Source organism: Pollachius pollachius, assembly GCF_949987615.1.
Source record: "Pollachius pollachius genome assembly, chromosome: 3".
Taxonomy (NCBI): Eukaryota; Metazoa; Chordata; class Actinopteri; order Gadiformes; family Gadidae; genus Pollachius; species Pollachius pollachius.
The window spans coordinates 35208600-35215964 of record NC_136936.1 but is presented as its reverse complement, the minus strand read 5'-3'; the positions used below and the strand labels follow the sequence as shown (position 1 = coordinate 35215964).

The following is a 7365-nucleotide window of genomic DNA, read 5'->3' as shown; positions in this document are numbered from 1 at the left end:
TTCCTTTGTTTCTTCCTTTCTCACTCACTTTCTCTCAATGTTCCTTCTTAATAGCCTAGCTCAAAGCTAGCCTCAGCAAAGATTCTCCACTCGGTCGCCGTGTTTGTGTGTGTGTCTGTGTGTGTGTGTGTGTGTGTGCGTGTGTGTGTGTGTGTGTGTGTGTGTGTGCGTGTGTGTGTGTGTGTGTGTGTGTCTCCATCTGGTTGTGCGATCTGTTGATGTGAGCCAGCGGGGCACCATGACCCCTTGTATATGTTAACGCTCAGCGCTGCTCAACTGGAATGTCTGACGTCACCTCCTACCTAGCTCCACATGCACAAGTGTCTCCTCTCGTGCACGCTATAAACGTCTGTTTGGATTGAACAAAATGGAACAGAAATTATGTATTGTGTTGGTGATCAACCAGATTACTTGTTGTTGAATATTTTCCTCCCAAATAACCACATGGATTTTGGCAAACTGAAATCACTGATTACTGTATTTAAACATGAAGTACAATAGTCTCTTCTGACTTCAATACTGCCTACAATATGGCTTTAGTTGGCTTCCGAAGTACGTCAAATTGTGATGCATAGGGTTATTCATTTTAAGTGTGTGTGCGTGTGTCTCTCTCTCTGACGCTCTGTCTGGCTGAGATTCTATTGCACTTTTATTGCAGTTTACTGCACTTTTTATTGCAGTGTACCGTGTACACTTTTTGAGCTCTTTGTGTGTGCAAATATCAGTGAAGAAAGTTCCAGAACATGCCGTTCTGTCTACTGGCCTAATTTGTCCTGTGGTGTGGATGGGGTGCGCTGGGTTTGAACGTTGTGTTGCTGGATCTAACCTCTGAGGAGATGGACACCACATGTCTGGCAGTCGCACTACACCTGTTTCTGAGACGACAGAAGATGACAAGATCTCCATTTCATTCATTATTTTCTCTTTTCCTTTTTTACTTTGGGTTGACTTTGCATTTTTGCACTACACTTCAATTGTTTTTCCCATGAGAGTATCAATTACAGTATTGAAAGTAAACACTACATGGATTGACCCTTCTTCCTCTGTTTATCTTGATTTTTATGAAGAGAAAAAATATTTTTAATGCATGACATTATATTATAGGCAAAGCTCAAAGCAGTGTCGTAATTTTCAAGATAGAAAAGTTGTATCTTTTATCTTACGTGTTCTTAGAGATAGCTTGTTGTGATACCCTAAATGATATGTTACACACCAGAGACACCATTGTTTTACTCGTGGAAGGCTGTAATCTGGGATTTGATAAACGTCTAAACATGAAGCATAATTGCTATCTTTAACTCTTCAGATTTCTGTTGTTGAATTCCCTACGTCTCTCTATCTCTCCCCCTACCTCTCACTCTCCAAGAAGTTACATATGTGGAGCAGCAGCTATGTCAGGGATCAGTTCCGGTGGCTGTGCTTTGAACTATGAACCCATCTAAAGGCTAACCAAGGTCAGGTCTCAGGTGTGCCCCAATGGGGGAGTGCAGAGACCATTTGAAGCTGCAATCCTTCACCCCGAATATGCCTCAAAACAGTTTTGTGAATCCCAAAAGAAAAAACAACATTTCCATCAAAAAAAGGTTTCATTTGATTGATTAGCTTGACAGCCTGAAACCATACATGTAGACTCTGATGCAGACGATGCAATTTTATTAACTCATATGCCAACCAAAGCTTTAAGACTAGCCATTTCTCTGTAGCCAATGACGTGATATTGGGCTCCTCCCCTATGGTAGAAATCGACATTAGTATTTCCCATTATAAAATGAATTCTACTTCAAACTGGAGTCAGCAGGAAGGAATGGAGGAGGTGGAAGGGATGCGGGTGGGGGGTGTGGGCCTCGGGTGATCTAAGACAACCACAGTACCCCCACAAGGCAGCAAGAGTGCGCAATGCATGACTGTGGTGGTTCCTGTGGAGTAAGCTCCACTGGAGACAGGCTCCACTGGAACCAAAAGCCCAGACATACATTCAGCGATCCCACTTATTCGTCCCCTCAAACTTTCCTGGCCGGGGCTCCCTTATACCCTTCCCCTGGAGATACAGCGCTTTTTGTTTGGAGAAGCCGGGGTGCTGAGCATGTCCCAACCAGAACCACTCCCTGGCTCTCTCCTCCTGTGTTCTTTCACTCTGTCTTCTTTCTTTACTTAAGGTTGTTTTTCTTCTCTCTCTTCTACCGAGCCAGGACGCTTGTCTTGACGACTCGGGGATGTTGAAGAGACAGCAGTTGGTGGGGGCGAGAGAGAGAGAGAGAGAGAGAGAGAGAGGTTTATCTTCGAGAGGGGCAATAATTAAAAAACAGCATTTACAGCTAATCACAGGTTGTTGATTCACTTTGAAGAGCTACGCAATGCTTACAGGTAACTCTACAAGGATGTTTATGCTGTTTGTTTCGGTAATATTCTGGAAACTCCAACCATGCCTGTTTGAAATGGCAAAGGCCTTGACTATTAGTCGATGATTCAAAAGCAATCATGATGTTTATCAGCGGGCCAAATACAGGTTGGCTCAGAGGTCAGTGGCCGAGCAGAAAGATTTATGTCTGACTTTGAAACAAAGGTTGTTTTTTTTAGCTCCTTTTTAGCAACTGTAGGCCATCTGCGCACCAGAAAACCGCAGCGTATCCCCTATGGTGCTTTACAGGTTGGCTGTGTTGCTCTCACTGGATTGAAAAAAACAATTGCTGCCAATGAGCTTGGAAACAAAAGAAGTTGGCGATGTGGCATATACCTCATGTGGGCACAGCTGAATGTGTTATGTTTGGTCTCAAAAGCAATTTTAGGGTTTGCATTTGAGAAAAGCAATCTTTGTGTGCTTGTTTTAGGAAATGGGAGAGAGATTCAGTTCAAATGAGTCATTGTTTCCATCGGGTCATTTTCTAACCTCTCGACTTCTGACTGCCAGAGTTATTCCCCAAACCCACTGCGCTGTGTGTATTTCCATTTGAGCCGGGGGAAAATCCATAAACTTTTATTTTTTTCTTTCCACATCTGTGCAATATATTACATCTGAGACACAATACCATACGGGGTTTGGTTTTTCCAGAGATTGACCACAACGTTTGAGGATGCATAGACCTGAGCTGGGACGATTTAGACATGGGGCTCCGTCCAGGGGCTTCGCTGCTGTCTCATCCATGACGTTTGGGAATAGGTCGGAAACAGGAGAGTGTCTCCCACGAGTATCTCAGACTCCATGATTCTAGACCGTCTGCCCGCTGCGCTGACTCGTGGATAACTCTAGAGCTAGCCGTCAGCACCACCATCCCCACCACCATCCATGCCACCAGAAGGGGCACATGCCTTTTAATCAATGTCAGGATAAGCCACCCCTTCCCCCATTTTACAGTGTCTGCGGAAAAGTACCGATACCCTGCTACAAATAAAGCTGAGAGAAGGGGAAAAAGTGAACATCTCTTCTCCGACCCCTCTTAAACACGATAGCCCCCTCCCCAACGCCTCCCTGCTTTGTAAACCACATCTCTGCTCCAGTAAATGTGCAATTTTTACTCAAGGTCTGCTATAACTGTACATTTTCTCAAACATCAGCAATAAGAAAATCTCTTTCTGGGCCCCCAGGGAAGGGATAGTTTTACATATTCTTGCTTCAATGTTTTTTTCGGCGTTGGCGTGTCTAACAGTGCAAATATATGCTGCAAATATACGTTTGCCTCAGGCAAGGAGGATGTTTAGATGCTTGGATAATATTTAACCTACCAGCATTCAACCTACTGCTTTTGATATAAATGGATTTGTATTTGATACAGAAACAAAGTGAGAGCATTCCATTCCAGTCAAGAGGGGCTTGCATATTAAGGGACTAAATCAATTGGCACTGGCCAAGCCTTAAAACATGCAATTTCCTTTCTTTCCACAAGAGGTATTGATACAATGTGTCCTTCAGTTCTCAGTGTGGTTCTAATTTAGATATGGCTGGAGATGATTTTAGATGGCTGGAGATGGCTTAAGATAGGGGATATTACTGAACTCTATGCCAGGAACATCTTCACGTTGAACATCTTGCTTTTTTTTACCTTAATAATTACCTTCAGGTTGGTTAAACATTTAAAGGTGTGGAAGTGTACATTCCTATTGGGTTGCGTTACTATTTGTGCTATCAGCGAGATCAAGATCAGTCCGCATGTAAACCAGTCCCCATATATAGGCTACTTCTCCCCATATATATAAATCCCTATATATAGGCCACTAGTCCTATTAGGTCAGTCCCCACATAGAGGATACTAGTCCCTCATATTTACCAGTTCCCATTCATAAGCTGCTTTTTCCCATGCATGCTATTCCAAATATATAGCCAGTCACCAGTTACACCAGTCCCTATATGGCTTCTAGTCCTCAGATCTATCAGTCCCCATGTACACCAGTACATCTTTATCTTCTTTATCTGTTCACTGGTTCATCCAGTCCCTGGATGAACCAGTGAACAGATAAAGAAGTCCCCAAGTTACACAGCTGTTCAGGAAACAAGTGGCCTTGAGCAATGTCCAAGAGTGTCTGACTGCTGTTGTTAGATAATAGGTAACTTTCTATTATCTCCACGAGGTCGACCCAAAGGTGAGGCTTTCTAGTCACGATGGCTTCAAGCCTAAGTTTAAATTAAACATGTGGACACAAAGTGCTCTGTTGTTTAATACACAAAAGGTTGGCTTCTGTGTGCATGTGTGTGTGCATTTTATGAGGCAAATTATTGTGAACTACCTGATACCCTTGCGGGTGACTTGAATCGACCGCTGGTTATGTAGCAACATGTGTAATCTCTTCTGTTCCAATTCAATTTAACGTAATTAAAGCTATCTAAAGCCCCAACAGTGCCTTGTAAAGGCAAGTTCAGGTACAGTAATGTTTTCTTAAATTCTCCCCTTAAGCTATGTATCTCCCTTATACGCACACGCATGTGCCTTTTCTATTCTATTTTCCATGCCCGGGTATGTTTGATCTACGCTGGGAAAAACACATGCATCTTGCTCCCTTTCATCTCATACTACTTTAAATACATTGTGCTTCATGATAGCTCAATTAAACTGCTTTTTATTAGCAGATGATCTAGACGAGAATGGAAAACAGAACTTATCGCACTGGCAAATGGGCCAAAACAAACCATTGTTCAACGGGGAGGTCCAATGGGTATTGCCTCATATTTCCATAAGAAAACCAATACACGTCTGCCGTCACCCCTGCCTTACCCTTTCTGATCCACAGCTATTTCTTCCTCACCTTGTGCTCTGGAAGGAGTTGCAACTACAGTGTTGAGACGTTATCACAGCTGTGTGTTTGACCCTAGTTCGTTTTCACAGATGGTGGAACACGGTTCTTGAGGGGATTGCAGTTGGCGGTGTAAACTGCACGCATAGCGTTGTTTACTCTGCAGGCCTTTCCACACCTCATTCCGGTGCAGCACTGGTGAGGGTACTTTGGCAAAGATATTGAAGGAAGTATCAGTAGAATCTGTAGGCCAGGGCGTGGCACTGAGGACTGATTACAGAACATTCACACATTCAAGTTAATGCCTGAGGACCTGTTTGAAAACAGGAAACGGAGGAACAAGGAGGGAAAGAAAAGGAGGAGGAAAAAAACCTCTGACTGGGTTGTTTTAATTTACGACTTACACTGACCTATTTTTTCCATCAGCATGATTCGTTTGCCCTTCGTCGTCATGCCAAATGGCTTTAGCACAGTTGTGAATATACAAGGAGAGGGAGAGAATACATAAATAAATGGAATCCGCAGACAAGAGCTTGTAACACTTTATTCTCGGCTTGTCTGGCGAGACACCAGTAAAATACAAGGGAATTCTCATCAGTGGGTTTTAGGCTGCTTTCTGTGTATCCTCTCCAACCTGTGTTATACCTGTAGACGCAAGCTCAGAGCTGCCCCCTGCTGTTGACAGCAGGAACAGGTAGAATGTTTGTTATCTCATTATCTTGGTTATACCAGACAACTTTGTGAGAGAGACTATTAATCAGATAACAGTTGGGAAGTAAATAATCCAGGCAAGCGGCCTGGTATAAGCATCTCCCTCCATGTCTGACTACATTGAGATGTTGTGATAGTAGAAACTGAAACATTTGCATTAAGGACACACAAATCAACATTGCAATGTCATGCTTTTTCAGTGAGTGAGGATGAATTAAGATATGGAAAAATACGGCATTGGTTCATGGCTGCAATGTTGGTTACATGCAACTGAATTACCGTTTTCATGCTTGTCCTGTACAAACAGTTTTTCTTCATTATTCTAGAAAGGTTATTTCCTAATTGCTGCACGTTGAGGTAAGCCTTTTAGAAATACAAGAAAAAGGCAGAGCAGGAAGAAAAAAGGAGGAGTTGGAGGGAAGGCTTTTTGGCAAAACATTGAAGCTGGGATACATGATGTCCTTTTAGCTGGAAGCTTTCATAGGAACCTTTTGGCTCTTCCCATTTGCACCTGAGTCAGGTCGAGGGGCTGCTGCCTACACAGGAAATGAGCTCATGTCTGACAGCTTGAGACTATACTACCCATTTGTTCCAAAACTTTTTTTGTTTTGTTTTGCCTCCAACTCAGAAAAAAATATGGAAAGATGTGTTTTATCTTGGTCGTTCCTTTATTCAATTTATTTGTCGGGCACAGACTAATAAGGATTTAGGATCTGGGATGGGGGGAGTCTGTATTGACCTCCCTTACCCGTGATTTGACTAGGTGGGTCTGGTTTATTGGATTTCCTGTGTCTCTGCGTTGACTCATGGGACGCAGGTCTCCTATCTTTCAGAGCATCTGTTTACCAATTCAAAACTGAATTCCTGCTGTATGAAACGTCATAAAGATATCTGGTGTTACGAGGGTGTATATCCAGTTAATCCAGTTATGTCACTGTACAGTCAAACTTTGTTAAAGAGCTGATTCATGTGACCAAGATCATGGACTGCCAGTACACAGATGATTTTAAACAAAGCTGTGAATAAATCTACATTCGGACTTCATTAGAACGCTGACATGTGGATTATATCTCTGTTGTCTGCCAAGGGTTTGTCAGACATCTTGATGTTAAACAAAAAATAACATCATTCAGCTCATTAAGGTTAGGGTTAGCCCAGAGCACGTCATTATTTGCAGATGACATTTATTTGTTTGAAGGTAAAGAACCAGTAAATCCAAGTCAGTCAGTGTGGCCTCTTTATAAGCAAAAGCTGTTTTTTTTTTCATTGCTGGACCAGCTTGTAAAATCTTAGGGAAGGGAAGAATACTAATTGTTCACCTCCTGTTCCAACCTTACTTTTCGCAAAAAAAAATGCTATGAACTCTAAATCCATTGGATAAAGATATTGGATTCAAAATGTCCCCTTCAAACTTGGCTCTGCCTAAGTTTG

General features: G+C 42.6%; 1 protein-coding gene across 1 annotated transcript in view; it reads left to right on the top strand.

Annotated features, from left to right (window-relative positions):
• Window positions 1–7365, top strand: part of col5a2a (collagen, type V, alpha 2a) — a 40837-nt gene that overhangs the window by 11837 nt on the left and 21635 nt on the right. The gene's annotated exons all lie outside the window — the stretch shown is intronic.